The sequence below is a fragment of the Terrapene carolina genome, unplaced genomic scaffold (genome assembly GCF_002925995.2).
Source record: "Terrapene carolina triunguis isolate 2854851 unplaced genomic scaffold, T_m_triunguis-2.0 Scaffold714, whole genome shotgun sequence".
Lineage (NCBI taxonomy): Eukaryota > Metazoa > Chordata > Testudines > Emydidae > Terrapene > Terrapene triunguis.
In genome coordinates, this window is record NW_020665065.1 from 10,611,482 (window position 1) to 10,625,890 (window position 14,409).

At 39.8% G+C, this 14,409-nt stretch overlaps 1 protein-coding gene across 2 annotated transcripts in view; it reads right to left on the bottom strand.

Annotated features, from left to right (window-relative positions):
* Positions 1–13,418, bottom strand: part of CTNNBIP1 (catenin beta interacting protein 1) — a 55,002-nt gene extending 41,584 nt beyond the window's left edge. Inside the window, exon 1 of one of the 2 annotated variants that reach the window (XM_024210611.3) lies at positions 13,245–13,418. The gene's annotated coding sequence lies outside the window, so the exon portion shown is untranslated. Of the gene's footprint in view, positions 1–9,988; positions 10,076–13,244 lie in introns of those variants that run through there. The other variant, XM_024210613.2, reaches the window with a different exon arrangement.
* Between the last annotated feature and the right edge of the window lie 991 nt (positions 13,419–14,409).

The following is a 14,409-nucleotide window of genomic DNA, read 5'->3' on the forward strand; positions in this document are numbered from 1 at the left end:
TAGATTGACAACGTCCTTTAGAAGGTTGCATTTTTCCAACAGTTTCCAACAAATAAAAACCCAATGGGAGCTGGTTCAGTTACAAAAAATATTTTTCTCTTTGATCCTTGCTGGATCTATATGAAGACATCTTTCAATCTAGAGACCTACATTAAAGGGAGAGGACAATAAAAGTTCAAATGACCAGGTGTCTTGAACAAACCTAGCTTTCGCAGGTTTCACATGAACTATGCAAATATAAGTTAACAACCAACATGAAGTCCCTTTAACTCTGTGATGTTATCCAAGGTTAAGCCATTGGCCTCAGCAACTACACCACGGAGCATTTCATTTGGTGACATCATTGTCACATTGGTCAAGTCATAAGTGTGAGGGACGCTGCACCTTTAAAACCTTGTTGATTTACAATGAGATTTTCCAGTTAACAGCTGGAACTCTGAAACCTGAAGTCAGGAATCAGAATCTACAAATCCTGCTACAAAATTTTCCTCTAATTCAATCTGACCTTCAGCCACAGGCAGCTGAAGGCTACATTAATTCCCATTTCCAGAAGGATACAACAATCCAGAACCCATAACAGCTATCTATTTATAAGTGAACAGTAAACGCTGAACTCCTGAATGCCTTTTTTCATCTCATTTTCTGGGCACAGAGCTATCTTCAAGTATGTCTTGGAGTCTGAGGACTCCTGGTGTTAGATTTTAGTTACACTTCATGTAGAACTCTAAATGTGGTTCCAAGGTCCCTGAGTGTCTCATCCAATTCAGAATTCAGAAAAAGCAGTTACAGTCCTCCCTCTGGGGGAAAAACAAACAAACCCACAACTGCAGCCACCCAAACATGAGAATTTATAAAACCAAACTGGGAAAACTTCCTTTCCTGGTTATATATGTTACACTTCTATAGCTCCTTTCATGAGAAGATCTCAAAGCACTTTGAAAATATTAATGAAGCAAGTTGCAAGAACAACCCAGATGAGTATGTACTTCTGAACGTCAGGTCTAACATGAACTTTGAGAGGCTATTCTAGCTACATAACCATTATTCTTACACAACTGTTTCCTATCTCTTGAGATTTAGGCATACAAAAACCATGTTTTGAATTAGATTTTTGCAATATCACATTAGCAACATATGAAGTAGAGTATCTGGTATGCCTCATAAAGGTAAATGAAACAGCATATATTTATAGTTAATTCTTTTTTTTTTTTTAAGGCAATTTTTAATTCCAGAAAAAGTACTCAGCCTTGTTGTGCCTTTAAGTTACATTATGTATCTGAAATGATATTCTCTTTGATAACATGTTCCTAATTTAAAATGTTTGTTAAAACTAGAAAAAATCCTGTAGCAAAAGCTTATTTTCATATACATTCAAAACAAAATATTCACATGTTTAAGGGCAAATCTACACTTAAAATCATGCATCGGCACATCTGCACTGATGGAGCTGCACTGCTGTAGCACTTTAATGAAGATGCTCTATGCTGACGAGTGAGAGCTCTCCCGTTGGCAGTTAAACCACCTCTCCGATTGGCGGTAGCTACGTCTATCAGAGAAGCTTTCCTGTTGACATAGTGCTGTCTACACGGGGGGTTCGGTCGGAATAATTATGTCGCTCAGGGGTGTTGATTTTTCACATCCCTGAGAAATGCAATTATACTGACATAGGTCTTAGTGTACACCAGACCTAAACCACATTTACTACTTAAAAGATGACCAAAAACGTAACTGAAAAAGTTGCAAGAGAGACTATAGAATCCTAGAGTCACCAAAACAATGTAATTCTGAAGAAATAATATAAAATAGAAGATGACCTTTAACAGCTGATAAAGGAATATTCTATCGGTCATTTCAACAGCTAGTGTCTTCTGCAGGTCGTCATACACTCAACCACATATTTATAACACAGCTACAAACCTTCAAAACAGGAAATTGTCCAAAAATATAATAATGGAGTGCTGCTCATCTTAATGACCAGTAGCACATTTGAGAAAGAGTTACATCTGTAAAAATAATTATACATTAAGCAGCAAAAGAACATTCTATGGGAGTCCTTTCTGTGGATTACTTTGTAAATATCCTCAACCCCTTAAGAAAGAGGGAAAAATAAATTCCTAGGATAAAGGTATAGGAATCAGAGTATACAAAAGAATGGGAAGTTACATGAGATTCACCAGTCTCAGGGCACGTCTACGCTACCGCTTAACTCAATCTAACTTACATTAGAAAAAGACACCCCCAAGTGACTTAAGCGCCATCCACACTGGTGCTATGTCAGCAGGAGAGCATTCTCTCATGGACATAGCTTCCACCTCTCGTGGAGGTGGAGTAATTATGCTGATGGGAGAGCACTCTCCCATCAGCATAGAGCGTCTTCACTGGACACGCTGCAGCTGTGCCAACGTAGCATAGACCTGCCCTCGGTGACCAAAGCATTTAAGGCTATAGTGAGTAAATAAGATATACCTGTTATATAACTCCACTTAATATTATAATTCTTTTTACATTATCAAAAATGAACTAGCGGCTTTACAGACGGATTAAAAAAAAAAAGAGAGCTACAGTACCCTCCTTGAAAAATTTACAAGCATACAATTTTAGAAAAGATGACGCAAGTGACAGCAAACAATAGGATGGAAGGGGTGACAGTGGTTACAAAAATATTATGCATTTACCTGTATTTAGGATTATATACATTTTCCTGTCAATATGTTTATATAAACATTTATGCACTGTAAGAAAGCAAATTATTTATTCTTTTTTACTACACACTAGCCAAGTCTTGGTAGGATCTCTAAAGGTATGCTGAAAATAGAAAGAATTAGGCACTTTAATTCACTCCCAGAACACATGCCTTTAAGTAAAAGCATTTTGTACAGGCATTAAAGTAGATTTACATTTTTCAACTAATGCCCAAGTTAACAGATATTATCATCATATTAACTCAAAATGAAACAAACCAAGACATACTAATTTGGAAATAAAAAGTCTATAAAACTAGTGTCTCAGAAAGCTAATATTCTGGAGTATATTAACAGGAGTGTCATATGTAAGACATGAGCTGATTGTCCCGCTCTACTCAGCACTAGTGAGGCCTCAGCTGGAGTACTGTGTCCAATTCTGGGAGCCACACTTTAGGAAACATGGACAAATTGGAGAGAGTCCAGAGGACAGCAACAAAAATGATAAAAGATTTAGAAAACCTGACCTGTGAGGAAAGGTTAAAAAAACTGGGCATGTTTAATCTTGAGAAAAGAAGACTTATCAGATCTCTGCTCAGTCTTCAAATATGTTAAGGGCTGTTATAAAGAGGACAGTGATTAATTGCTCTCCATGTCCATGTAGGACAAGAAGTAAGGGGCGTAATCTGCAGCACAGAAGATTTAGGTTAGATATTAGGAAAAAAATTAACTATAAGGGTAGTTAAGCTCTGGAACAGACTTCCAAGGGAGATGGAGGAATCCCCATCATTGGAGATTTTTAAAAACGGGTTAGACAAACACCTGTCAGGGATGGTCTAGGTTTACTTGGCCCTGCCACAGCACAGGGGGGGGGGACCCAGGCATGTCGTATTCTGAAAGTCCCTTCCAGCCCTACATTTCTATGATTCTATGAAAGATGGAAAAATAAAATGTTGCTAGGACTCATTTCTCATGATAGTTTAGTACTTGAAGGTTCTTTCCAACTTCTAACAAACATCTCTGCCAAATGACAGAACTTCTTGCAAGAACATTAGATGATTCGTGGTTTTATATGGAACAGTACAAAGATGTAGGATAGGAAGACAGATACCTAGCAGAAACTATACAGAATGTAAAAAAAATGAGACGTACCCCAGAACTTTAGTTGTAACCAGTTACGGTGCCTCTTTTTCTTAATTTCTCAAGGGACCAGACTTAACATATTGAAGCCCATAGTTACCTTGCTCTTGTAAAGTCTTGAAATTCAGTTTTCTTATTGTTTCACAGTTCAAAAAAAGTTGACAAAATGAAGAAACTAAATCTCCTTGTGTGAACCACCTCAACCCCCATAATTGCCCACTGCTCTTTGAGAAAAAAGATGTCCAACTGCAGACCACAAAGTTACTCCACATGTTGTTGTGGACTCCATCAAAGAGAACCTTGAGCTGCCTTTTCAGGATCTCAAAGATCCCTAACTTTAAAAGTTTGAATTTAATGTGAAATAATTTTTTCACAACTTTATTCTTCAGTCCCAAAAGAGGACACCTACTTCAAGTTCTTGTTGATGCCCTTGAGGCAACTGTAATGTATCCACCCATGTATTCTGGGGTATTAATCATTTGGCAGTCATCTTAGGGAACATATTTCAGAAACTGATTCAGGGGCTAAAGGAAGAATTTTCATATGGAGATCAAAACCGACAACTGTGGTCACATAACTCATAATGGACTTAGTCGTCTTTGTCCCTGAATTCTCTCACATTTCCAAGGAGAGGATCTTTCACTTGAGGCTTTACAAGAGCTAGTAAGTGCTAGACTCAAAGCAGTAAAAAAAAAAAAACCGAGGCTCTTACGTCTAAAGACTTAGGAACCTTTTCTTCAGAAAAATCCAGTCTATATGCATGAAGCTGCTATTTATTACATAGAAGCCAGAGCACTAGCAATAGCAACCACCATTCACATGGTGTCAATACTTTAACTCCATGTAGTAGGCCTAGCGATAAAGAACTGGCCCATTGTCGCAATGGACAAATTGACAATCTGATAGGCCACTCTACACACTTATTGAATAAGTAAAATATAATTTTTTCACAATGAGCTTAATCAAAACAAGCCTACCACATGTATGTATCAAAGTATACTACAGGACTTGATATAGATATGTATGAATGGCCTAAGTGTAGTGATTTCCAGCTCCATTAGGCTATTCTTTACTGGCCAGAAGGTGAACTAGGAAGAAAACATCAGCACTCAAGACTGCACTAGTGGAGAACTAGTCTAGTATTATTTTCTATGTTCATATCTAGATTTCAAGCCAAACAGACATTATTCACAATAATTAATTTTTTATTTAGATTTCAAAATCTATAACAATTTAATGATTTACCTAGCACACTTATATTGCAGGTGAATGTGTTGTAGCCAGTTGCAGCATAGACCATTTATACCCCCTTGTTATTTGGATAGCACTAACATCATACTTTGCTCTATGCAAAACAGTTCCCTGCTCCAAGGATCTTACCAAGAATGTACTCCATATGAAATATTTTTCCTGCATGTTATAAATTGGTCTGTGTTAATGCCATAGTTAGTTTATGCAAGCAATTTTCCTGCCTTCTTACTCTCTTTGAAGCTTCTGTTAAAAAAGCAGCAGAAACAGCCTCAAACTTTCCATTTTGTTTATTAGATCATTAAATGAACTAGCCCAGTTTTCAAAGGGATTTATTGGGGGGGAAGGGGGGAGAGAAGAGGTGGAGAAGAAAGGGATTTGATTCCTTGTCATCCTTTTCACAAGTAGGACTTCTACCATCCACAAATTCAAAACACAAACTCTTAATTACATATTGGTTTTGATGCAGATGTTTTACCATCTGTAGTTTTTCATTTGTTGTAATTTTATGCTATGTAAGGTTTTTTGATAGAAGGTGGGATTGCAGGGAAGGAAATCTTGCCCTCAAGGGGCTCCCTGTTTCTCAGGAAGCAGGGATGCAATTTCCTTCCTTCCTAGACACAGTCTTGTATGTGAAAAGTTAGTTATATTAGCACTAAACTGTGAAATAATCTCAATGAGCTCATTAGCTTGACAACAGAATTTTCCCCTTAGCAGAAACCTATTAACATATGGGCTGTAAAGAAATAACCCCTAAAAACTTTCAGTCAGTGGATTAAACAGTGCCCCAATCAATACTGAATTTATTGCATTGGAGCCAATATTGGAGACTGTGAGAAAGACAGGCCGCTAAGAGGCTGAGAATATACTCACATCAGTAAAGAAAATAACTAGACTGTGCTGCATATGGGACTCCATGCTCAACTGTCCCGAAAGTTTGATTTAGTCAGGGATTAACACTAAACGCTTTTCAAGAAGACTGATGGGGCCTCTGTGATATATAGAGGCATCTGAAGCAGAGCATTTACCAGATAGATTGCACCCCTAACCCACAGCAAAGAAGAGGGATACAGAACCAAGAGTACATACCCGATCAACCAACGTAAGCAGCTTAACCAAAATGCTATTATACATCAGTAATTATAATAAGTGTTTCAGAAACCCTGGGACCATTAACCAACACACTTGATACAAGGCAGATATTTTTGCAAGTGTTTAATGAGATTTGTTTTGAGCTCTCAAATTAGTTATTGTTTAAGAGGTTTTACTGATCAACTGTTACAGTGTAACCATATCACATAAGGGGGAAAATCCAATGAGATTCTAGCAGGCTTTTTGCATATCCCAAACAATTTAGCATAATTACAGACTATCTCTAGAAGTGAAATTCCCAGCTGAAGGGAAAAACTAGATGGAGGTTACTATATTAGTTATAACCATTAAGAACATTATCAACTTTATAATCTGTCCCTCAGAAATGATGTAGTTAGGGTCAAAAGCTAAGTTTTTTCCACCATTACAGGTTCAATATTTTAGGTAGAATGACGGTTAGATATAACATACTGTTTTGTTTTTGGTTAAGACAGTAATCACAAGTACTGTTATACAAGAGAAATCTTCCACAGTTCAGAGTAAACTACTGTGTAATCAGGGCCCCATGCATTTCGGTTGCTGTGAAATTTAATGCTGAATCAATACATTACTGTAAGTTTTGCATCACTGGTTAAGTTTTCAATAATAAAAAAAAAATCTCTAGCTTCCAGGACTGAAGGAAAATCTTCCAAATGCGAATCCTGCATAGACTGATGAATAGTTTCCAGAATCTGCTGACAGCCAAAAAAAGCAGCTCAGAGATATGAACACTCCCAACTCATCTCAATCTGGGTGTCAAAACGTATAAGACAATAAATATATTTTTAGTATCTGTATCACTACTAGACATTTTAGCAGAAGCATCCAACTATTGTGTTTATCCCAGTCTCTTATCCCCTAACTATACAAACCCCCCCCACAATTTGCAATTAAGTTATCAGCATTCAAAACAAAAATTTGTCTCATTGATAATTGAGGGACCACCTAAAATTAAATGTATATATTAAATACCAGAGAATATTGTGCTGGTGGTATTATTCTTTCATATTTTAATTAAAGACCTCCACTTATTGTTTTGCTGCTGCAGTATTTTCAGTTTGCAGCACTGGAGAGAGCTTACTAAAAAAATGTAGGTCATGTTTGCCATAGAGTACATGGTGGGACTTGTGTAATGAAAAGCACTAGTGAGCTCTGAATCAGGCCCATAAAGTTAATGAAAAGACTCCCAATTATTTCAGCGGACTTTGAATCAGGCCTTATGAGTGCAGCGGCCGTATTAACACTAAATCTCACAACATTCTTACAGGGTAGTTTATTATTTTATAGAAAGATAAGAAAGCTCTGTGTGACTCAGCTTGACTTGCCTAAGGTGACAAACAGAGCTAAGCAGATAATTAAAAAATTGACAATTTTTTTTTCTATTTTTCTGTTAATTATTCTCTAACAAATTGAGAAAATGTAGAATTTCTGATAAATAACTCTTGGGCAGCAAATCTGCAAAGAGCCCATGCAAATTTTTAATATTTAGTGATGTTAGTTACTTATGCAAGTCAAGTTTTATTATTTCTGTTCTCTGACTGGTGACTTATGTGACAACCCAAGAGAATTTTAAATAGTCAAGTGAAAATCTGAAATTCAAGATTTATACTATTGATTAGTTTTTCAATACAAAATCTGCTTCCAGTCATATTAGTTTTAAATTCAGTTTTTTGCTAATATTCATGTCTATGAAGTTCATTTATAGAATATTCACAGAAAGTGAAAGCAAAAGAGGCACAAAAAAGCCAAATACTTAAACTAGCTTAAAAATTCAAACCGATATTCAAAGTATTTTCAGCATTTGTCCAACTCATCATATACAAAGTCAAATGCAGAGCAGTGAACAGAACAAAGGAATCCTCATTTCTAATTCTCTGCAGTATGCAATATGCAACACCATCTTATATTTCTTTGGCCAACACAAACCCAGAGTTAATCCCGGCTCCTCAGAAGTGCTCGCTCTATAAAATTACCAAGGAGAATTGTTTCTGGTCCTTGCTTTCTCTTAACCTGTAAATACTACATAAACCTTAAGCAGGTGGTTAACTTAGGCCCATGAGTAGCTCAATTAGCTTTAAGTATGTGCATAGTATCATTTAAGTTAAACATGCTTTCTTGGATCAGGGCTGAAATTAATGCACACACTTCATGTCTCAGCAAATCAAAATTCTTAAACTGAAAAGACAGAAAATAGAGCATAGTCTCAAAGTTTTGAGAGAGACACAGAAGAGGCCATTTACAATGGGTTTCCAAAACTGGTTCCTTAAATATGAAGGATGTATAGTTCTCATGCAATATGTAAGTTAGGGTGTAAGATTATTAGATAATATCTTAAACAGCACACCTAAATATTTATATATGCATTTCTTTGTAAGAAGCACTCTGCATGATACTTGGGGACAAAGGAAGGATCTTGATTAATCTAATTATCTTGTGGGGGGGGGGAAGAGACAGGAAGAACTGTTTCTTTTAGAGTGTTCAGTAGAAACTACTAAATGTTAAATATTGTTTTTATCTCTTGTAAGCCTCTATTTATTATGCGTTTCAGACTTTGTGGTTTATAGCAGGCCTATTCAGCCACAGATAGCATTCCAGAGGAGCATGCCATAGTGGACAGTACTTCAAAATTAAAAACATGACTGATTAGTTTTAGTATTTAAAGTATTACATTTGCAAATACAGAAATATCTCAATTACTCAACACTTTCACTGTCTAATCAATTTCCTGCACATCTCCCTGTTCTATTGACTCCCCATTATATAAATATTCAGCATAACCATAAGGATTCTACTATTTTTAAAATGTTTTTCAAAATAGTTACTACAAGGACCAGTCACTGTTTCAGCATCTCAACTCCATGACTGGTGCTGGTGTGTCAGTGACAGCTGCTATTTTACTGATACCTCTCAGCTAGAAATCCAATCTGATAACAGTTTGCAACAGAGGAAATGCAAGGCAGCATCTGAATAAATGGAAAATGTTCAGGAGATATCAAAATTGTTAAGAAGAAAGCTATAATGTATTTTTTCTAAATAAATTCAACAGTGGGTTTTGAAAGTCTCTTGCCTCCGATATGCACTCAATGCTGAGCTGTATTTCTGGCATCGCAAACTAGGTCAGTCTATGAAGATGGCTACTTTCTATTTAAATATTGGATGTATAAATGAAATTTTTTTTAAAAAATTGAATAGATTTACATTTTACAGAAAGGTTCTAATTCCAGATGATAATGAAACTTTAGAGATGTTAGTAACTCAACAGCATTTCATAGCAAATAGCCATGACTAATTTATTTTACACAAGTTGTTTCCTTTGCACCTACCATTCTTTAATATTTTATAAGAATAACCATGTGTATGCAAACCCCCGATGGACATTATATTTGCCACATAATATGATATACATCTATGATACTGTTTTGAACTTACATTTAATACTAGAAGCATTTGAAATTTGAGAGGGTTTTTGCTGTTGGGGGAGGGAGGGGAAATAAATAAAATTTCTTGTAGTCCTGTCTCTGTTCCTTGCAAAACAAGAAGTGCAGAATGACATATACTGGGAACAACAAGGGGGAGAAAAAAAAAGTCACACAAGGCAATTAAATTTGTAAATAACAGATGTATAGATATCATATATGGGTTTCATTCAGAACTTGCCTTTCACATTCCCCTAATACTACTACTTAATACTAAAAATATCACTTCATATCTTTAAAGTACTGTACAGTCATTAACCAATTATTTCTTGTAATGAACATTCAACATCGGCAGAAACTCCAGACACTTACATTTAAAAAAATACTCCTCTCCCTTCTGAATGAGGTCCTAAAGCACATGCATCACTATCAGGCAGAATTGCTCCATTCTCCTTTTTGGCGGCAGGGACTGTATTTTTTATTCTGTGTTTGTACAGCTCCTAGCACAATGGATTCCTGGTTCATGACTAGGGGACCTAGGTGCTACTGCAATAACAAATAAATAAATAATTGTGTGTCCAGGAAGATGACAAACATGATTCATGTAAATACTGTGGGTGCCATCCCCAGAATATTGAATGGGTTTCCACTGGAAATCTCAATCTCTGCCCACTTTGAGGTGTTTTCAGGATTTTGCTGAAATCTGTATTTTAATGACGCTACATTTTTAAGTAGTTTATTTCAGAATAGTTTTTATGAGGATCCAAGCACTTCAAATGGCCAGCTTATATATATTCAGTTAACTCACTTAAGTCTCCCTCTCTCTCATTGCCACTTTATGATTTATTTTTTAATTCTAGAAGCCGCTGCTTAGATTTATCCAATTAACATGTGCTTACATCAACTGAAAGAGTGCACAAATCCACACATACAAATGCTACAGTTATACTCTGGAATCTACTAATTTTTACAAAAATGCTGCAAATAATATCAAAGAACAAACACTTTTTCAAGCTTATAGCATCATGAAGCCACTTCAGGGTTTCTACAGCACATCCGTTACTGTGTTCCATCTATGCCAATTTGGCAGAGGCAAAAGGAAGGATGAGAATAGGGCACTAGCTTTGTGGTTGATAAGTCTGTTTATATAAAGGTATAGTATGAAAAAGTTTTATACATACACACACCTCAATATTTCTATTTTCAAAGTAAGTGGATTTACACTAAATTACAGTGATGCACGTCGAATCCATGAATTTACTGGCTATCCATCAATACACACTTCATGTCAGACACTGGCAATAAAATACCAAAGCTAGAGAAATTAATGCACAACATAATAGTTTAGTGGGCTACCTAAAAGGTAATTTTTACTTTATATACACTAAACTGTGCTCCCCTCAATATTTATCAGAAAAGATAGCTGTTTAGGTATAACAGGACAGTAGCTGTCTAACTTTCTACAGTACTTGATTCAAAGCCAGTAATCCTGCAGATTTTTGAAAACTATGATGTAGCCTGATTAGCTCAAAAGACTAAGCAAATCACCTAACTTCTTTGTGTCTCAGTTTTTGCACACTTGCCCCATTTGTAAGAAAGGGATACCTTACCTCGCCTCATATGAGCATTATAAAGCTTATTTAATTAGTTTGTCAAGAGCTCAGAAATCCTCAAAAAGACCCTCCACAAAAGAGCAAACTATTCTATTCTTCTGTCCCACAACAGAGTATCTATACAGTCCACAAAATGACGTGGCTTTTACTTTTCCTCAGAGTGTACCAGAAATGTGTTTATAAAGTACATTTAGATGGCAAGCAGAGCCCAAACTAATTTCTTATCCATTTCCCAGAGCAGAAACAGTATTTCAGCTACTGACATACCTCTCTCCCTGGCCTCTGACAATTATTTGCTCTACGGAGTATCATTCATTGTCCCTGTCACAAGCAGCTGTCTACCATCAAAGTGAAGAAAAAAATATATTGTGAGCCAACAGATGTCCACCTTTATCCTCAATATTCAACTGGGGAGCAGGAAGCTGGGGAATGAAGTCTCTACTGAAGCCTACCAAAGTCAGAAGAGTGGAAGCAGAATAGATGGTGCTGGGAGTCCAGTTGCATGCATGTGGTACAGGAACAGACCCCTGGAAGCACAGAACCCTACTGCAACTGCATCACTGGCTCAGGCCTAAGGCTACCATAACCTTGTGCACCCTGCAATGATATGTTACTTTAACAGAAATGATCAAGAGCACATCTATTAACATTCAAGGTTATACAGAGATTATCTGCAACTAAATTCCATCTCAATCTCTATTAAATACTTCCTGGAGCCTCACAATGAAGCTCTTCAAATTTCTTCTACCTGTATGCCATTCAATCTAAATTACCGTATTTGTCTCTACCAGCTAGACAGCTATGACGCTGGGTGTAACTTTTATAAGGCATACTATACACATGAACAGATTGCATGGAATACACTGCTGTAAGCTTAAGTGCTCAGTTTATTAAAATTTTATTCCCCACCTGTCATTCTGAAGATTTTAAAGCACATTAATCAGCTTTATGTGGGAATTACCTCACCTGCCACAGAAATGCAGTCACTTCTGGGGTAGGACATAACAGCTGTTTAATAGTGCACAGAAACACTATATAGCAGTCAGGAAGTAAAGCAAAATACCATATCTATTTTAAAAGACTGTGGTGACTAAGTATCCATTACTAGTTGGGGTTTAAAAGCCATGAATGCCTAAAACCACTTGGACTCAAAGCAGACAGAAATCACATGCTATTACCCAACCTTCCACAGCAGCAGTTGTTAAGATTTTTTGCACCACCAGCAGAAGGAGAGAGAAGGGAGAGTAAAAGGCTGCTGAGCACGTTGGCGACAGTAGCTATCGGCTATACGACCTGACCGAAAGCGAAGTGTCATCTTCATCAGTCAGTTTACGCCTGTGACTATCTCGCCAGGCAGCTCTGGCTGGGGCGGAACCAGTCAGTCTGAAATCAGCCTCCTCAGTGGGGAAGGTTGCGTGGGGCAGAGTAGCGAGGTGAGGGGATCGGGGAGGATGGAGGAGGGCAGGGATTCAGTGCAGGTAAGGGAGGACCAAGCGGACGGGGGACTCTGCAGAGGAATGTCCTGGGAGGGGCGCTGAGACCAGCCTCGAGAAGGGCAGGTCCGGGTGCCCCGAGAGCAGAGCGCAGGGGGGATTCGGGGCCCCCCTGGGGAGGGCCTGGAGCCTAGCAGGGAGCCCCGAGAAAGGGGTGGAGGGACCTGGGGGAGCCCTAGAGGACGGAGGCAGCGAACGGGGAAGCGGAGAGGCGCCCTGGGTGAGGAGCGGAGCGGGGCAGCCCCAGGAGGGCAGCCCTGGGGTGGAGGGAAGGCCCCAGGAAGGGGAGAAGGGGGTGCGGGGGGCTGGAGCTGAGGAGGCCAGGCGGAGCGGGACCCGGGCGGGGGGTGACGGGTCTGGCAGAGGGGCCCGGGACAGGGGCAGTGGGGGGCTGGCCCCCAGGCTCCCTCGCACCAAGCGGCTCCCGGCCCGGCCCAGCTCCCTTTGTTACAGCAGCCCGAGCCCCGGGAACAAAGGGCGGGCGGGTGCGGAGTCCCGGGCCCGCAGGCAGGCGGTGCTCACCTGGGTGCGGGGCCAGACCGCCCGGGGCAGGCGAACGGGCGGCTGGATCCCGGCGGGACGGGCGGCGGCGACAGCAGGAGCGGGGGCCTGATCCGGAGCCGCGGCAGAGCGAAAGCGAGCGAGAGCGGCCGCCTCCTCCGTCGTGACTCACCGCGGCGGCCCAGGGAGGGAGGCGCCTGGGCGGCTCCGGGGGAGGGACCCGCCGCGTCCCAGCGCCCAGGGCAGCGGCGGCGCCTCAGGCAGAACCCGAGGGGGGAGGGGCAAAGGGCGGCCTCAGAACCCGGGGGTGGGGCCATCGTGGCGAAGGAGGAGGAGTTAGAGCCATAGGGAAGGGAGGGGCCAGAGAGGTGGAAAGGGGTGTGGCCACGTTTGGGGTGGAGCTAGAGGCAAGGGGCGGGACCAATTAACGGGGGGAGGGAGGAGGGAAATGAGTTTAAACCCAGGGGAAGGGGGGAGCCCAGCATAGGGAATAGCCAGAGGACTAGGAATGGGATTAAACCTAAGAAGAGAGGGCAGAATTTAAAGGAGTGGGGTGAAAGTGGCCAAATAACCAGTGGGAGGAGTTAAAATGTAGGGGGATGGCTGGCTGGGAAGGGGGTGGGGGTTAGAACTAGAAGAAAGGGTGTGGTCAATGATTCAGCAGGAGGAGCCAGTGAGAAAGGGGTGTGGACAACACACCTAAGGGAGGAGTCAGTCTGAGAAAGGGGAGGGAGGCAAAAGTAGTGGGGAGGAGATGGTAAGAACTGGAGTTTAGGGAAGGAAGAACAAGAGTGGACTAAACACAGGCTCATTGCAAGGTTGCTAGTACAGGCAGGAATCCACTGATACTATCATTTAAGCTTCTTGCTGAAAGGTTAGTACTGTTAGCAGAGTTGGCTCTAAGTCCACGTCCTGGTATGAAGTTAGACACCCACCTTGTTAGGACAGATATTATAAATCAGACTCTGACATTATAAAGCAGTGCCAGGCGATGTTGTGGATTCATCCTCACCTTCCCTCTAACCATCCTACTTAGCCGGATGTGGTTGTGCTATTACTAGGGCCCTACCAAATTCACAGTCCATTTTGGTCAATTTCACTGTCAGAGGATTTTTAAAATGGTAAATTTCATTATTTCAGCTATTTAAATCTGACATTTCACAGTGTTATAATTATAGGAGTCCTG